Source organism: Talpa europaea (assembly GCF_964194135.1).
Source record: "Talpa europaea genome assembly, chromosome: 3".
NCBI lineage: Eukaryota > Metazoa > Chordata > Mammalia > Eulipotyphla > Talpidae > Talpa > Talpa europaea.
In genome coordinates, this window is record NC_140069.1 from 85,947,011 (window position 1) to 85,966,662 (window position 19,652).

A 19,652-nucleotide genomic window follows, 5' to 3' on the forward strand; every position below is an offset into this window, starting at 1 on the left:
GACTGGATTATTTTCTTTGTTGTTGTTGAGTCTCATCAGCTCTTTGCAGATTTTTGTGATCAGTCCTTTATCATTAGTGTTGTGTGCAAAAATGTTCTCCCAGTTGGTGGGGTTTCTCTTTGTTTTTGTTATTGTCTCTTTTGCTGTGCAGAAGCTCTTTAATTTGATGTAGTCCCAGCTGTTGATCTTTGCCTTCACTATCACTGCTTTGGGTGATGTGTCTGTAAAGATGTCTTTGATATGAAAATCACGTAGTGTTTCGCCTATATTTCCTTCTATGTATTTTATGGTTTCAGGTCTCATGTCTAGTTCTTTAATCCATTTTGAGTTGATTTTTGTGTATGGTGTGAGGTAGTGGTCAAGCTTCATTCTTCTGCATGTAGCAACCCAGTTTTCCCAGCACCATTTATTGAACAAACTTTCTTTGCTCCAATGCATAGTCTTTGCTCCTTTGTCAAATATTAGTTGACCATAAATCTGTGGGTTTATTTCTGGATTTTCTATTCGATTCCATTGGTCTGTATGTCTGTTCTTGTTCCAATACCATGCGGTTTTGATGATTATGGCTTTGTAGTAGAGTTTGAAGTCTGGGAGCTTGATGCCTCCATTCCCTTCTTTTTTTTTCAGGAGAGCTTTGGCTATTCGGGGTTTTTTGTGATTCCATATGAATTTCATCAATAATTGTTCTATTTCTTTGAAGAATGACATTGAAATTTTGATTGGAATAGCATTGAATCTGTATATTGTTTTTGGTAGGATGGCCATTTTAATAATGTTTATTCTCCCAATCCATGAGCAGGGGATGTTTTTCCATTTCTTTGTGTCTTCTTCTATTTCTTTTAACAGTGTTTTATAGTTTTCTTTGTATAGGTCCTTTACCTCTTTTGTTAGATTTATTCCCAAATATTTGATTTTTTTTGTTTCAATAATAAAAGGGATGGTTTTTTTGATTTCTTCTTCTTCAGATTTATTGTTTGTATATAGGAAGGCTACTGACTTTTGCGTTTTGATTTTGTATCCTGCCACTTTACTGAACGGATTGATGAGTTGAATTAGTTTTTCTGTGGAGTTTTTGGGGTTCTCTATGTATATTATCATATCATCTGCAAAGAGTGATAGTTTGACTTCTTCTTTTCCTAATTGGATTCCTTGGATGTCTTTCTCTTGTCTTATTGCTCTGGCTAGGACTTCCAGTATTATATTGAAAAGCAGTGGTGAAAGTGGACATCCTTGTCTTGTTCCAGATCTTAATGGATTTGCTTTCAGCTTTTCACCATTGAGAATGATACTGGCTGTTGGCTTGTCATATATGGCGTTTATGATGTTGAGGTACGTTCCTTGTATCCCAAGAATTTCAAGGGCTTTTATCATGAATGGGTGTTGCACTTTGTCGAAAGCTTTCTCAGCATCTATTGATATTATCATATGGTTTTTATATTTCTTTTTGTTGATGTGTTGTATAACATTGATTGATTTTCAGATGTTAAACCATCCTTGTGTCCCTGGAATGAATCCTACTTGGTCGTGGTGAATTACCTTATGGATACACTGTTGGATTCTGATAGCTAAAATTTTTTTTTTTTTTTTTATAAATTTTATTGTTATATTCCCCATACAATTGCAGCCCCCCATTCTGACCCCAATCCCTCCCCTCCCGCCCCCCTAAACGTGTCTCTGGTTCATAGTTTTTTGTTGATTTTGATTTTCACTTTCTTATAGTTATTCATTTTCCTGGTCCCTTATTTAAGTTTTCTAGATTCCTGCTATGAGTGAGACCATCCGGTATTTTTCTTTTTCTTTTTGGCTTATTTCGCTGAGCATGATCCCTTCAGCGCCATCCATGTTGCAGCAAATTGCATGTGTTTATCTTTTTTGAATGCTGAGTAATATTCCATGGTATATATGTACCACATCTTCTTGATCCAGTCATCTATTTTTGGGCATTTGGGTTGTTTCCAAAGCTTAGCTATTGTAAACAGTGCTGCTATAAACATAGGGGTGCAGGTGTTCTTTGGAATTGATGTTTCTGTGTCCTTTGGGTAAATACCTAGGAGTGGAATTGCTGGGTCATATGGAAGCTCTATGTTTAGTAGGTCCAGAAATCTCCACACAGCTTTCCACAGTGGTTGGACCAGTTTGCACTCCCACCAACAGTGCAGAAGAGTTCCTTTTTCTCCACAACCTCGCCAACATTTGTTGTTGCTAGTTTTTTTAATATGTGCCATTCTCACTGGTGTAAGATGGTATCTCATGGTAGTTTTGATTTGCATTTCCCTGATGACAAGTGATGTTGAACATTTTTTCATATGCCTGTTGGCCATTTGCATTTCCTCTTCAGAGAAGTTTCTTTTAAGCTCTTCTGCCCATTTTTTGACTGGATTATTTTCTTTGTTGTTGTTGAGACTCATCAGCTCTTTGCAGATTTTTGTGATCAGTCCTTTATCATTAGTGTTGGGTGCAAAAATGTTCTCCCAGTTGGTGGGGTTTCTCTTTGTTTTTGTTATTGTCTCTTTTGCTGTGAAAAAGCTCTTTAATTTGATATAGTCCCAGCTGTTTATCTTTGCCTTCACTATCACTGCTTTGGGTGATGTGTCTGTAAAGATGTCTTTGATGTGCAAATCACGTAGTGTTTCGCCTATATTTCCTTCTATATATTTTATGGTTTCAGGTCTTATGTCTAGTACTTTAATCCATTTTGAGTTGATTTTTGTGTATGGTGTGAGGTGGTGGTCAAGCTTCATTCTTTTGCATGTAGCGACCCAGTTTTCCCAGCACCATTTATTGAACAAACTTTCTTTGCTCCAATGCATAGTCTTTGCTCCTTTGTCAAAGATTAGTTGACCATAAACCTGTGGGTTTATTTCTGGATTTTCTATTCGATTCCATTGGTCTGTATGTCTGTTCTTGTTCCAATACCATGCGGTTTTGATGATTATGGCTTTGTAGTATAGTTTGAAGTCTGGGAGTCTGATGCCTCCATTCCCTTCTTTTTTTTCAGGAGAGCTTTGGCTATTCGGGGTTTTTTGTGATTCCATATGAATTTCATCAATAATTGTTCTATTTCTTTGAAGAATGACATTGAAATTTTGATTGGAATAGCATTGAATCTGTATATTGCTTTTGGAAGGATGGCCATTTTAATAATGTTTATTCTTCCAATCCATGAGCAGGGGATGTCTCTCCATTTCTTTGTGTCTTCTTCTATTTCTTTTAACAGTGTTTTATAGTTTTCTTTGTATAGGTCCTTTACCTCTTTTGTTAGATTTATTCCCAAATATTTGATTTTTTTTGTTTCAATAACAAAAGGGATGGTCTTTTTGATTTCTTCTTCTTCAGATTTATTGTTTGTGTATAGGAAGGCTACTGACTTTTGCGTGTTGATTTTGTATCCTGCCACTTTACTGAACTGATTGATGAGTTGAATTAGCTTTTCTGTGGAGTTTTTGGGGTTCTCTATGTATAATATCATATCGTCTGCAAATAGTGATAGTTTGACTTCTTCTTTTCCTATTTGGATTCCTTGGATGTCTTTCTCTTGTCTTATTGCCCTGGCTAGGACTTCCAGTATTATATTGAAAAGCAATGGTGAGAGTGGCCATCCTTGTCTTGTTCCAGATCTTAATGGAATTGCTTTCAGCTTTTCACCATTGAGAATGATACTGGCTGTTGGCTTGTCATAGATGGCCTTTATGATGTTGAGGTATGTTCCTTGTATCCCAAGAATTTCAAGGGCTTTTATCATGAATGGGTGTTGCACTTTGTCGAAAGCTTTCTCAGCATCTATTGATATTATCATATGGTTTTTATATTTCTTTTTGTTGATGTGTTGGATAACGTTGATTGATTTTCGGATGTTAAACCATCCTTGTGCCCCTGGAATGAATCCAACTTGGTCGTGGTGAATTATCTTATGGATACATTGTTGGATTCTGATAGCTAAAATTTTATTGAGGATTTTTGCATCAGTGTTCATTAGGGAGATTGGCCTGTAGTTTTCCTTTTTTGTGTTGTCCTTGTTCGGTTTTGGTATTAGTGTAATGTTGGCTTCATAGAACGTGTTTGGTATTGTCCCTTCCTTCTCAATTTTTTGGAAGAGTTTGTGAAGGATAGGCACTAATTCGTCTCTGAATGTTTGGTAGAATTCATTTGTAAATCCATCAGGTCCTGGGCTTTTGTTTTTGGGGAGGTTTTTGATTACCATTTCAATTTCGCTAATTGTAATTGGTCTGTTTAGGTGTTCTATTTCTTCTTTATCTAGCTTTGGGTGATTGTAGAGTTGTAGGAATTTGTCCATCTCCTCTAGATTGTTAAACTTGTTTCCATATAGCTGTTCATAGTAGTTACTGATTATTCTTTTGATTTCTGCTGTGTCCGTTGTGATTTCTCCTCTTTCATTGATGATCCTGTTTATTTGTGCTTTCTCTCTTTTTTCCTTTGTGAGCCTGGCTAGGGGTTTGTCTATTTTATTGATTTTTTCAAAGAACCAGCTCTTGGTTTCATTGATCTTTTGGATTGTTTTTTTAGTTTCAATTTCATTTATTTCTGCTTTGGTTTTTATTATTTCTTTTCTTCTACTGGTTTTGGGGTTTTTTTGTTGTTCTTTTTCTAGATCTTTGAGCTTCGAGATTAGGTTGTTTCTTTGCGTTCTTTCTTGTTTCTTGATGTGAGCTTCTATTGCTATATATTTTCCTCTTATTACTGCTTTTGCTGCATCCCATACATTTAGGATATTGGTGTCCTCCTTGTCGTTCAATTCAAAGAATTTTTTAATTTCTTCTTTGATCTCCTCATTAGTCCAATGGTCTTCCAGTAGTGTGGTTTTTAATCTCCATGAGGTAGGAAAGTTCCTTGCCTTCTTTTTATGGTTTATTTCTAGTTTGATGCCTTCATGGTCAGAAAAGATGGTTGATATAATTTCAATCTTGGTGTATCTGTTGATGTTTGTCTTGTGCCCCAGTATGTGATCAATCCTGGAGAATGATCCGTGTGCGCTTGAGAAAAATGTGTACTCCATTTTTTTGGGGTTTAGTGTTCTATAGATGTCTGTTAAGCCCAATTGCTCTAGGTCTTTATTTAGAGCTTTGGTTTCTTTACTTATTTTTTGTCTTGTTGATCTATCCATTGTTGATAGTGGTGTGTTGAAGTCTCCCACTACGTATGTGTTTTCTCTGATGTCTGTTTTCAGAGAGGACAACAGTTGTCTGATATATTTTGGTGCTCCTTCGTTTGGTGAGTATATGTTAATGAGTGTTATTTCTTCTTGAAGTATTGTCCCCTTGATCATAATGTAGTGACCATTGGGGTCTCTTTTTATCTTTTTGAGTTTGAAATCTGTTTTATCTGATATAAGTATAGCTGTTCCTGCTTTCTTTTTTGGTCCATTTGCTTGTAGGATTGTTTTCCATCCTTTAACTTTGAGCCTATTTTTATCTTTTGTAGCTAAATGTGTTTCCTGGAGACAGCAAAAGGTTGGGTTTTGTTTCTTAATCCAGGCTGCAACTCTGTGTCTTTTTATTGAAGAGTTTAGTCCATTTACATTTAGAGTTAATATTGATATGTTAACATCTGTATTTGCCATTGTGTTTGTCTTTCCTTTGATTTTATTTATTTATTCTTTTAATAACTTTTTTTTTTTTTTTGGCCTTCTTTCATTGTTATTCGTCGCTCTGAGGTTCTGGCTTTAGGACTCCTTGTAGTATTTTTTGGAGTGGGGGTTTAGTTGCAATGAAATTCCGGAGTTTCTATTTGTCTGGGAAGGTCCATATTCTTTCTTCAAAGAGGAAGGAGAGCTTTGCGGGATAGAGTATTCTTGGTTGGCATCTGTTTTCTTGGAGTCTGTTGACTATGTCCCTCCACTCTCTCCTTGCCCGTAGTGTTTCTTCGGAGAAGTCTGATGTCAGCCTGATTGGTTTTCCTTTGAATGTTATCTGTTTCTTCCCTCTTGCCAGCTTCATTATTTTTTCCTTGTCCTGGATTCTTGGGAGCTTTACTATTATGTGTCTTGCTGTATTTTTCCTTTCGTCGTGGAAGTTTGGTGTTCTTCTTGCTTCTTGTATATCAATTTTCAGCTCCTTCTTCACATTTGGGAAGTTCTCTTCAATTATCTCTTTGAATATTTTCTCTGTTCCTACATCTCTCTCCTCTCCTTCTGGTATTCCTATAACTCTTATATTTCCTTTCCTCATGGAGTCAGATAGTTCCCGAAGTCTTTCTTCGTTCTTTTTCCTTCGTACTTCTCTTTCCTTTTCTGTTTTGGTTCTTTTTATTTCTGTGTCTTCAAGATTACTTATTCGTTCTTCCATTTCATCTATTCTGCTTTCATTGCTTTTCCCAGAATTCTTTAGTTCTTCCATTAATTCTTTGATCTCCTGCATTTCTTTTACTTCCCTCTTTAGGGACTCAATTTCTTTCTTCTGACCATTGTTTTCCCTCTCTAGGGACTCAATTGCATTCTTCTGATCGTTGATTATTTTTCCCTTATCATTGTTTTCCTTTATGACTTCTGTCAGTTTTTTAATCACGGCAATTTTAAATTCTCTTTCTGGAAGGCTCAGAAATTCTTCCAAGTTATTGTCGTTGCAATCTGGGGGCTGGCTTTCTTTTTGTGGTGTGCTTTTTCTCTGGAGAGTTGCTAGGTTGCGTGTGGTTCTTCTCCTCCCTACTGTCTGTTTTCTAATTTGCCGTATGCGTTGGGACACTGTGTTGTTGGGACTTGCCGGCATCTTGGGTGGGCTTCTCTGTTCCCCTCTGGTTCTTCCAGGAGTCATCTGTCAGTTTCAAGCAGCCTTTACTGGAGAAAGGTCCCTGTTCTAAAATGCCGATGTGGGGACACACTCCCCTGTGCGCCTGGTCTGCCCCGGCGATGGGTTCCTGCTCCCCTCTGGGCTTGGACTGCAGGCCAGAGGGGGTCTGGCATGGGCGAACTTACCCCGCTCACCTCTGGCTCCTGAGGAAGCCTTCTGCAGGTAGTCTTTACTGAAGAAATGTCCCTGTTCTAAAATGGTGATGTGGGACACACTCCCTGCGCTTCTGGTCTCAGGCACACTCTTCTGCGCGCCTGGTCTGCCCCGGCTGTGGGTGCTCGCTCTCCCTGTGGGCTCAGACTACTTGTTCAGAAGGGGCCCGGTGTGGGCTAACTCCCCAGCTGGCCACTAGCTCCTTCAGTAGCCTGTGCTGGGGTCAAGTCGCTAGGTGGCACCAGAGATCTCTCCTAGAGCCCTTGGGGAGCTGATTTTCCACCCCGTGGGACAGGGAGCAGAGCGGGGATGGTAGGGTACACCTCAATGGCTTTGGGGTGCTGTGTCTGCCTTGTGCCCCACCGTCGTGGGGAACCCACGCCCCTAATTTCGTGCCCCGGGTCTCAGTTCCAAAGCCCTCAGTTCCAGGACGCGGGCTGTAGCCCAGATCAGTGGCGCGGGAATGGCGCCTTTTGAATCCCGCTCCCCTGCCTGGGCGCCTTGTTCCTGTTCACTCAGGGAGGGCCTCCGCCGTCTCCCCGCAAGCCTAGGTCGCAGGCGCAGGGGCCTGGGCAGCTGCAATCCGAGCGCCGCTTTCGGCAAGCTTACCGGGCAGCCGGGGCTGTGTGCTGGTGCTGGTCTCCTCCTGGTGGGCGGGGCTCTCTTTAATGGCGCGTGGAGCTCACCTCCGCGGTGGATCCTGCAGGGTTCGCCTCAGCTCCTGTTCACGGGGTGTGGTGGCTGAAATAGTTCCTTTCCACTCACAGTCCCGCTTGCTGCATCCGTTTTTCTTGTTGGGCGTTTTGGTTTGTTGTTTCCCTCGTCTCTGGAGTGCCGCCTCTGTGGGCGGGGGAGGGGAGCAGGGTTCTGCGCTTCCCTCCCTTCTCGTCCTCTTTTATGGCAACTTTCTTCTTCGGGCAGTTTGCTGGAGTCGTCCGTTTATCTTCCGTGTCCCAGTTCTCACTGGGACCTGCCGCTTTTCCTCCCTATTAACTTTTTTTAATGGAGATCTTACTCGCAGCGTCTCCTCGCCGCCATGTTGCTCCGCCCCTCTTGATCTGATAGCTAAAATTTTATTGAGGATTTTTGCATCCGTGTTCATTAGGGAGATTGGCCTATAGTTTTCTTTTTTTGTGTTGTCCTTGTTCGGTTTTGGTATTAGTGTAATGTTGGCTTCATAGAACGTGTTAGGTATTATACCTTCCTTCTCAATTTTTTGGAAGAGTTTGTGAAGGATAGGCACCAATTCGTCTCTGAATGTTTGGTAGAATTCATTTGTAAATCCATCAGGTCCTGGGCTTTTGTTTTTGGGGAGGTTTTTGATTACCATTTCAATTTCGCTACTTGTAATTGGTCTGTTTAGGTGTTCTATTTCTTCTTTATCTAGCTTTGGGTGATTGTAGAGTTGTAGGAATTTGTCCATCTCCTCTAGATTGTTGAACTTGTTTCCATATAACTGTTCATAGTAGTTATTAATTATTCTTTTGATTTCTGCTGTGTCCGTTGTGATTTCTCCTCTTTCATTTATGATCCTATTTATTTGTGCTTTCTCCCTTTTTGCCCTTGTGAGCCTGGCTAGGGGTTTATCTATTTTATTTATTTTTTCGAAGAACCAGCTCTTGGTTTCATTGATCTTTTGGATTGTTTTTTTAGTTTCGATTTCATTTATTTCTGCTCTGGTTTTTATTATTTCTTTTCTTCTACTGGTTTTGGGGGTTTTTTTGTTGTTCTTTTTCTAGATCTTTGAGCTTCAAGATTAGGTTGTTTCTTTGAGTTCTTTCTTGTTTCTTGATGTGAGCATCTATTGCTATATATTTTCCTCTTATTACTGCTTTTGCTGCATCCCATACATTTAGGAAATTGGTGTCCTCCTTGTCATTCAATTCAAAGAATTTTTTAATTTCTTCTTTTATCTCCTCGTTAGTCCAGTGGACTTCCAGTAGTGTGGGTTTCAATCTCCACGAGGTAGGAGAGTACCTTGCCTTCTTTTTATGGTTTATTTCTAGTTTGATGCCTTCATGGTCAGAAAAGATGGTTGATATGATTTCAATCTTGGGGTATCTGTTGATGTTTGTCTTGTGCCCCAGTATATGATCGATCCTAGAGAATGATCCGTGTGCGCTTGAGAAAAATGTGTACTCAGATTTCTTTGGGTTTAGTGTTCTATATATGTCTGTTAAGCCCAAGCACTCTAGATCCTTATTTAGAGCTTTAGTGTCTTTACTTATTTTTTGTCTTGTTGATCTATCCATTGTTGATAGTGGTGTATTGAAGTCTCCCACTACGTATGTGTTTTCTCTGATGTCTGTTTTCAGAGATGCCAATAGTTGTCTGATATATTTTGGTGCTCCTTCGTTTGGTGAATATATGTTAATGAGTGTTATTTCTTCTTGAAGTATTGTCCCCTTGATCATAATGTAATGACCACTGGGGTCTCTTTTTATCTTTTTAAGTTTGAAATCTGTTTTATCTGATATGAGTATAGCTGTTCCTGCCTTCTTTTTTGGTCCATTTGCTTGTAGAATTGTTTTCCATCCTTTAACTTTGAGTCTATTTTTATCTTTTGCAGCTAAATGTGTTTCCTGGAGACAGCAAAAGGTTGGGTTTTGTTTTTTAATCCAGGCTGCAACTCTGTGTCTTTTTATTGGAGAGTTTAGTCCATTTACATTTAGAGTTAGTATTGATATGTTAGCATCTGTATTTGCCATTGTGTTTGTCTTTCCTTTGATTTTATTTATTTATTCTTTTAATAACTTTCTTTGGCCTTCTTTTGTTGTTATTCGTCCCTCTGAGGTTCTGGCTTTAGGACTCCTTGTAGTATTTTTTGGAGTGGGGGTTTAGTCGTAATGAAATTCCAGAGTTTCTGTTTGTCTGGGAAGGTCCTTATTCTTTCTTCAAAGAGGAAGGAGAGCTTTGCGGGATAGAGTATTCTTGGTTGGCATCTGTTTTCTTGGAGTCTGTTGACTATGTCCCTCCACTCTCTCCTTGCCCGTAGCGTTTCTTCAGAGAAGTCTGATGTCAGTCTGATTGGTTTCCCTTTGAATGTTATCTGTTTCTTCCCTCTTGTTAGTTTCATTATTTTTTCCTTGTCTTGGATTCTTGGGAGCTTTACTATTATGTGTCTTGCTGTATTTTTCCTTTCGTCATGGAATTTTGGTGTTCTTCTTGCTTCTTGTATATCAATTTTCAGATCCTTCTTTGCGTTTGGGAAGTTCTCTTCAATTATATCCATGAATATTTTCTCTGTTCCTACATCTCTCTCCTCTCCTTCTGGGATTCCTATAACTCTTATATTTCCTTTCCTCATGGAGTCAGATAGTTCCCGAAGTCTTTCTTCGGTCTTTTTCCTTCATACTTCTCCTTCCTTTTCTGTTTTAGTTCTTTTTATTTCTGTGTCTTCAAGAGTACTTATTCGTTCTTCCATTTCATCTATTCTGCTTTCATTGCTTTTCCCAGAGTTCTTTAGCGTCTCCATTAATTCTTTGATCTCCTGCATTTCTTTTACTTCCCTCTTTAGGGACTCAATTTCATTCTTCTGTTCATTAATTATTTTCCCCTTATCATTGTTTTCCTTTATGACTTCTGTCAGTTTTTTAATCACAGCAATTTTAAATTCTCTATCTGGAAGGCTCAGAAGTTCTTCCAAGTTACTGTCGTTGCAATCTGGTAGATGGTTTTCTTTTTGCGGTGTGCTTTTTTGCTGAGGAGTTGCTGGGTTGCATGTGGTTTTTCTACTCCCTACTGCCTGTTTTCTAATTTGCCGTATTCCTTGTGACACCGTGTTGCTGGTACTGGCCGGCATCTTGGGCGACCTTCCCAGCTCACCACTGGCTCCTCTGGGGAACTTCTGCTGGGTTCACAAGTCTCCAGCAAAGAAAGGTCCCTGCTCTGTCTCCTCGGTGAGCCTTCTGCTGGGTTCACACAGTCTCCAGCATGAAAGGTCCCTGTTGCAAAATGCCAGTGCAGGGGACGCGCTCCCCTGCACGCCTGGTCTGCCCCAGCGGTGGGTGCTGCTCCCCTCTGGGCTGGAATTGCAGGTTAGAAGGTGCCCGGTGTGGGCAAGCCTCCCAGCTTAACCTCTGTCTCCTCGGTGAGCCTTCTGCTGGGTTCACACAGTCTCCAGCAAGAAAGGTCCCTGCTGCAAAATGCCCTACAGACAATCTTACCGCATGGTTAAGAGCAGGTCATTCCCAAGCTGATTGTGATTATTTTGACTGCATACATTAATTTGAGGAGAATTAAAATATATAATTGCCCAATCCATAAACATCTATATTCTCCCTTTAATTGAGAATTTCTTTTCCTAATGTTTTACAGTTTTACTCTGTTGAGATCTTGCCCATCCTTTATAAGACTCTTTGCTTTGTTTTTAATGGTATGTTTATTAAAATTTCACTTTCTCAATGTTTCTTGCCAGTATTCAGAGATAGAATTGACTTTCAAAAGTTGAGGTTCATCTTCTGCACTGTTGGTAGGAGTGCAAACTGGTCCAACCACTATGGAGAGCTGTGTGGAGATTTCTGGACCTACTAAACATAGAGCTTCCATATCATCCAGCAATTCCACTCCTTGGTATTTACCCAAAGGACACAGAAACATCAATTCCAAAGAACACCTGCACCCCTATGTTTATAGCAGCACTATTTACAATAGCTAAGCTTTGGAAACAGCCCAAATGCCCAAAAATAGATGACTGGATCAAGAAGATGTGGTACATATATACCATGGAATATTACTCAGCATTCAAAAAAGATAAACAGATGCAATTTGCAGCAACATGAATGACGCTGGAAGGGATCATGCTCAGCGAAATAAGCCAGAAAGAAAAAGAAAAATACTGGATGGTCTCACTCATAGCAGGAATCTAGAAAACTTAAATAAGGGACCAGGAAAATGAATAACTATAAGAAAGTGAAAAATCAGAATCAACAAAAAACTATGAAACAGAGACACTTTTTTGGGGGGTGGGGGGCGGGAGGGGAGGGATTGGGATCAGAATGGGGGGGTTGCAATTGTATGGGGAATACAAAAATAAAATTTATTATTTAAAAAAAATATCTTGAGAAAAATGAAAATGAGGACACAAGCTTCCAGTATCCCTGGGATGCAGAAAAAAAAAAAAAAGTTGAGGTTCAATCAATGGTCTTTTGAAATTTACTTATTAAGGGTAGTAATTATCTAAAATTTGGAGGGGGTTGAAATATATTTTGTATTATTTGTGGATAGTAACTATTTTATTTCTTTCTTTACAATTCTTCAAAATTGTGCTTCTTAATTTTTGTCTTAATACACCATTTAGCACTTCCTGTGTAATAAAGAATAGAGCTAGTGATAATGTGTATATTGTCTCATTTCTGATTTCAAAGAGGAAGTGTTTTATAATTCTCTAATAAGTAATGTTTACTGTAGGCTTATTTTTGGAATTAACACTATGGGATCTTTAGGTTACTATTTTTTTTTAATCACTGAATTACAACTGATGATTTACCTAGGATATTCTTCAAATAAGTGAATTGACCTGCTAGTTATTATGAGTAAGGCAGACATGATGATATCATGCAATAGAATGTCAATTTCATGTATTAAAGTCTAGTATAAAAGATATTTTTACTTAGATATAACAAAATTACAACACTTATCTCCATCCTGAATTATATACAGTTGTTGTCTTGCTTTGTAATTCAATATATAATTTAGACACAATAATACGTTATTGTTACTAAATACATAGTCAAAGCATTTTGATTTACCCATAGATTTTATCTTTGTTTTGTTTTTTATATTTGCATTTTGGGACTTATTTTACTTATACATAAATATATACTTAAACAAATACACTTACAATGATAATGATTATTTCAGTTTTTGCCTATATGAAAATAGTTTTATTTGTCTTCATTTTAAAAAGCTTATTATGACCAACTATAGAGTTCTCATTAGGTTTTGCTCGCCCGGTCTGCCCCAGCGGTGGGTGCTGCTCCCCTCTGGGCTGGAATTGCAGGTTAGAAGGTGCCCGGTGTGGGCAAGCCTCCCAGCTTAACCTCTGTCTCCTCGGTGAGCCTTCTGCTGGGTTCACACAGTCTCCAGCAAGAAAGGTCCCTGCTGCAAAATGCCCTACAGACAATCTTACCGCCTGGTTAAGAGCAGGTCATTCCCAAGCTGATTGTGATTATTTTGACTGCATACATTAATTTGAGGAGAATTAAAATATATAATTGCCCAATCAATTTTTTGATTCCCAATACATTTTAATATCATTATGTTGTCATCTGAGTTCTATTGTTTCTATGTTGTCATCTTAGTTCTATTGTCTCTACTAAGAAATTGTCTTTACTATATTTTTTTTTCCTTTGAAGACTTGCTTTCTTTTTCTCTGGTTCTCTTCATAGATTTTTTTCCCCATATCTTTTGCTTCAGCAGTTTTACTGTGGCATGTTTAGATGTTTTAACTTTGTTTAAAAAGCTAATTTGAACTTAAAACTTTTTTTATTATTTAAATGTTTTGTTTTGCTCATATAAACATCATAGAAATTCTTGAATCTAATTGTTTTATATTAATATAAGCATTGGGGTAGTCTCTGCATTTGTCTCTTTAAATATTGCTTCTGCTTTTCTCTCTTTTCTTTCTGGTATTTCAGTCACACAGATGTTAGAACATTTTACTGAAGCCTATGTATCTTTTAAGGATTTTTATTTCTTTCTTTTCCATTCTTTTGTTAATCTGGGATAGATTTTTTTTTTTTCCAGAACTACTTTCCAACTTTCAAATTCTCTCCAAAGTTGTCATCAGATTTCTGATATGGTTTTTAATTCTAGAATTTCCATTTAATTCTTCTTTTTTTTTTCAAGATTTATTTATTCATACCTACAAGAACTGGGATACAGGTCAGACATGTGGGAGGATGAGAGGATTCATCAGAGACAGATTGGGGAACAGAACAGGCAGATCGACTGAAGTACACTGGTGAGGGGAGCAGCGGTCAAGACAGGAGAGGTCTGCCACGCCATGTGGGATTCTTGCCAGCTGGCTGGAATTGAACTGCATTGCAGAGGCTGCCTACAGCTTCACAGCGCTGCACTCAACCGCCTGCACCACCAGGGGAGGCCCTCCATTTGATTCTTTTACCTTTTATAATTTTCTCAAAATTATTTGTATTTTCTCCTAATTCTTTGAATATATGAATCATAGAGTTATTTGAAATATGTATCAGAAAAGTTTATTATTCCTTTGGTTTTCAGTCGATTATGATTATGCTATGTGCCTAATTATGTTTATATATGCATAGGCATATGTTACATCCCTATGAAAAGTCATAGAGATATTTTGAAGATCTTGATAATATTGTACTCATTTTGAGAGCATTTACTTTTGTTTCTGGAAGACAGCCAGCCATGGACCATGTAATCACAGATTACATCAGTGCAATCATGGGTTGAGATCATTGGAAACTGGAGCTGAGTGTCTCATAGTGCCCAGAAAATTTTTGGTTCTCATTAATTTCACCCATCATGGCCGCAATTCAAAGTGTCGTCTACATATTAGTTCCTTCCTCTTTTGGCAGATGCTTACTCTCATTTTCCTTCCTATTCTTGTCAGTCTTTGACAACAGAGAATTCTCAGCATCTCATTTGCTGTTTTGACTTGGCAAATTCCTGAAAGTTAAAGAATTTCCAGGCTCAAAAATAAGGTTTCCCTTTCTCTCTTGCTTCTTGGTTGGGAATACAAATTTGTGCTATGTTGGAAGTCTTCTGATGAGTGAAATTAGAGTGAAAGTAAAAAAAAAAAAGTCCTTTTTTAAGTGTTCTAGTGAAATAACTTGTCCAAAACAATCTAGTCCGCCTTGTCAAAAGTGGAGATCTCTTAACTATGTGTTTTGTATACTTAATATATTCCTTATACTTCACCATATTTCTTTTAGATTTTTTAATTTTTAAGTTCAATTGCCTTCTTTTTTCATTCAGTATCTTCTCTACATTTGAAAAGACATAAATTGCTTTTTTAATTCATTTTAGAGTTTTCTTCTCTCTTTGCATTGGTTCTGATTCATGCTCATTTTGAGTACCCATATTTTTTCCCTTTAGATCTCTGTCTTTCACCCTTTTAAAAAATGTATAGTGATTTATGATGATAACCCATACTGAAAAGTGATATACCATATTCTATTAATAACCCTTACTTATGGGATTGTGGTTTTAGAACAGCCTGCTTTATTAAAGCACTATCAGCTGTTCTATTGGAGGACTTCCGTGACCAGTGTATATAATGCTTTCCTTTGGGGTCTGGAGAAAATCCTCAGATATACAACCTTTTGTGAATCTGAAGGGTTGTTCATGTTTATGGAACCACACATTGCCAATGTATCTTAGATTTTATCACTCAACTTACTGATTTTCACTTTATCTCCCCTTTTAATAAAATAGTTATTCCCTACACTACCCCATCTTCAGGTAGTCCTGGTATTCCCAGATCTTTAAATTCTCTAAGTTTCTCAAAAAAAGCCTCTATTTTACTGATGGTAAAGAGAGATATTAGCATGGCTTCTAACTAAGTGAGGAGGTGACAGGGGCCCATTAGGTCCTTATAAAAATTTTCAACCAGTCCTCTCATTTTCAATTATATGCTACACCAACCCACTGGGCTTTTAGTGTTCCAAATATGAATTAGCTGCTTTGTTCAGTGGTAGTATGGGGAAGACAGAGACAAATTACTGTGTTTAGTGCAACACATTTCTAGCCCAGTGCCTGCAATGGGCAGCAGGGTGATTTTGTTGATTAAATGACTCCTTGGAAAATTTGAAGGTATTTTTTCAAATTGTTTTTAAATATTTTAAATCAGAATAATTTTAAGAATTAAAAGTATGTATTTGAATAATATACATACTTGTATATCATTCTATAACAAATACTCTCAGGTTAATTTTTGGAGCTTTTTAAGTTAAAATTATTTCACTGGATATTATATTACTTTTTGCTCCAGGCTAGCTCCAGAATCCTCTGTCTAAAACACTACCAAACCAGGGCCTCTCCGGTGGCACAGCGTTTGAGGGCTGGGTTGCAAAGCTGCCTGCGGCCTCTGTGGCGCCTGTTCGATCCCCCGGCTGCTCGCCGGCCACCGGAGGAGGGTCCCACATGGCGCTCAGACCTCTCCAGCTGCCCGCTGCTTCCCTCAGCAGTGTACTTCGGTCCTTCTGCCTACTCTGCTCCCTGCTCTGGCTCTGGTGATTCTCTCACCCTCCCGCACTTCTGACTGTACCCAGTGCTTCTTGTATAAACAAACAAACAAATAAATAAATAAAACATGCCTCTGTAAAAAAAAAATTAAAAAAAAAAATAAAACACTACCTAACCAGTAATTTCCAAGCTGGACTTTGGGGAGGCATTGCATTGAGGAAGAAAGAACAGGGGCTCAGAAATCAGGTTGACTTGTATTCAAACTCTGCATCTCTCACTAGTTTTATGATCTTAGCCATTGTAGTTTAGCATTGAAATGGAATAATGATAACTATTTCAGAACAAGAAATAAAGTTTGAAAAATCAACCTAATACTTAAAGTTAGCAGCTGTGATATTAATCCTGCTTTTTACTTTACTTCCCCTTTTGCCTCTCTGTTTACTGTTAATTTATTCTCTTGCTTTACAGGATCCTAAAATTTCATCAGTATTTCTTCACCTGTGGGTTGTTTTTCCTCTCACTTCATGTAAATGTGCCTGGTGAAATTCTGCTATTCTTTAAGGTCTCAACATAGATACCAATTTTCTCTGAGAGCCTTCCCTAAACTTCCCCATTAGGTTCAATGCCCCTTTTCAGCATGTTTTCACAGAAACTAATCAAGTACTTACCATACTGCAGTAAAAATTCTCAGTTTACCCACATACCTTTCTTACTACACTGTAAGAGGATAGAGACTGTATCATTTTTATTGTTTATTATTTACCCCAGTGTCTGCTCTAAAGAAGTTATTCTATGAAACTTATTGAGAAAATAACTGAATATTCATCCATAAACAGTACACAGCAGATAAATAGGATTTTATGCTTAATGGACATAGCATTCCAGAGATAGGAGAAAACATTACATAAGTAATTACATAAAGGCTCATTGAATTACAATTATTATTGGTGATACAAAGAAAATTAATATGAATAGAAACTTGTAAGGGGATCTTGGCCAAATTGTGATGGGAGAATTGCCATTGTAAGGGTTAATCTTAACTTGTCATTGCGGTCATTGTACCCAAATATTTGATCAAATACTAATATAGATGTTGCTTTGAAAGTATTCTTTAGATGAGAATGACATTTAAATAAATAAACTCCACGAAAGAGGAGGTCTCATCCAACAAGTTGAAGGTTGCAAGAGAAAAAGACTGGACCTTAAAAAAGAGTGAATTTTGTCTCCAGATTGTCTTTGAATTCAGAACCACAATATCAGCTTTTCCATGGTTGCCAACCCGCTGGCTTGCCTTGCAGATTTTGAACCTGGCAGCCCCCAACTATTGTGGGAGACAATTCTTTATACTAAAACTTTCCTCTGTTTAGATATCTTTTTGGTTCTCTTTCTCTGGACAACACTGAGAAAGTGATATTTGGTTTGAGCTTTGAAAGAGGAGTTAACATGTATGTGAGAAAGGAGTAGGAACAACATGCCAGCAGGAAAAATAAACACACCCAAGAACCTACAGGTGGGAACACATTGCATCTTCAGAAATGAATGCAAAAAAGAGAAATGAATGCAAAGAGAACTAATAGGAGTGTCTCATCAGGTGTGTTAAGGAAGGCTGAATACAACATGGCCGCTTTATTTGAAGAAAATTCACAGAAGACCATGATTATTTACACTTGACTATAATCATTATACTACTTTACAAAATCACATCTATATAGCATAGTGATTAGCCGTAATTTAAATTGTACCCTTTTCTTCTCTCCATTAATGCTGTTTACTACCCAAGCTCAGGCACATTCAGGGAAAAGTAATGGGAATAAATCTCATGTGGTTCAAATAGATGTTTGAAAATGTGAGAAAAGATCAAATATCTGCTACATTGAATCAAAACATCAGTAAAACATTAGCAGAGCTTGAGTGAACCTGACTAAAGTTCACAAAACAATTCACTGGAGATAATGAGAAGGAAGTTCAAGTGTGAGGCAGGCAGAACAAAATTCAGATTATTTAATATTCCTTAGTTATTGTACTTAAAAAATGCAATTTGGCCTTCTGCTAAAATGTCAGTGCACATTTTTGTAAATTTCACTGCACATCTATTCATTGTATAGCTTCTTTAAGACCTTTTAATGCTTTTGTGCACGTTCCCAGGGTTGTCAAATATTTCTGAGACTGTACATTAGAAGTGCTAAAAATTGAGGAAACAGTGAAAGCTTAAAAGAAAAATATAAACTGCAGTGAATTTGAAATGATTTCATTATAGATACTTTATAATCAAATTTTAAAAATATGTATAGATTTTAAAGGAAGAGATATGATAAGACATGAAATGTCAGAGTTTTCCTCTTCCTTAGGTCAGTGTTTCATAATTAAAAAGTTGGTTGAGGGCCTCCCTGGTGGTGCAGCGGTTGAGCACTGGGTTGCGAAGCTGCCCGCAGCCTCTGCAGCGCCGGTTCAATCCCTGGATGCGGGGCGAGGGTCACACATGGTGTGCAGACCTCTCCTGCCGCCCGCTTCTCCCCTCACTCTGCCTGTTCTACTCTCCGCTCTGGCTCTGATGAATTCTCTCACCTTCCCGTGCTTCTAACTGTACCCAGTGCTTGTGTAAATAAATAAATAAATCTTTAAAAAAAAAAAAGTTGGTTGATAGGTGTAGCATAACAACACATGAAATGTGAGACCTGTATGTCTGAAAAACAAGCTACCTTGTATACCAGTGTTACTTCAATTTAAAAAAATACATACAAAAATTAAAATGAAATTCCTTTTAATATTTTCATGTTTTAAAAGTTGCTGCCATGGTGGGAGAATAAAGATAGTCTCTTTAAGATATAAGCTGTATGTGTGATAACTGTAACTGTTTTCTAAGAGGTTAGTGAATAGCATATAGGAAGTACATTAATTTATGCATAGTTTGGAAGGATCTGAACAGGTTGAAGTAAAAGTAATGAGCACAGAGTGGTGATGACCAGAAATTGCCATTAATCAAGGAGTGAATGTCTAGCGAGCAGGTCTAACTGACCAAATCTGGTGGTAAATCAACTGAGTGCAATAAATGGTGTGTCAATTTTCAGTCCATTGTACATTGAGTCATGAGGTTAATTTAAAGATACTCATTCTTTTCCAAATTTGTTGACATTTAATTGGCAGATGACTTAATAGAGATGATTATCATAACGTTAGCTACAACATGGATTATCTCATAGTAATGTGTGTGTGTGTTGAAAATACTTAAAATCTACTTCTTTTTTAGTATATGTGCTGCCAAGTGAGCACAAAATCTACTTTTTTTTTAGTATTTTTTAAGGCAACAATAAAATATTACAAAGTATAGCCACTATTATGTATACTAGCTTGCCCAAACATACTAATATTCTACTTGAAAGTTTGTATCCCTTGACTGTTATTTCCCCATTTTCCTTACCCTGGACTGGAAATCACCAGTCTATGAGTTTGGCTTTTATATATTATACATATAAATTAAATCATTAAATTATTCAGTATTTGTCTTTCTCTCTCTGACATATTTCA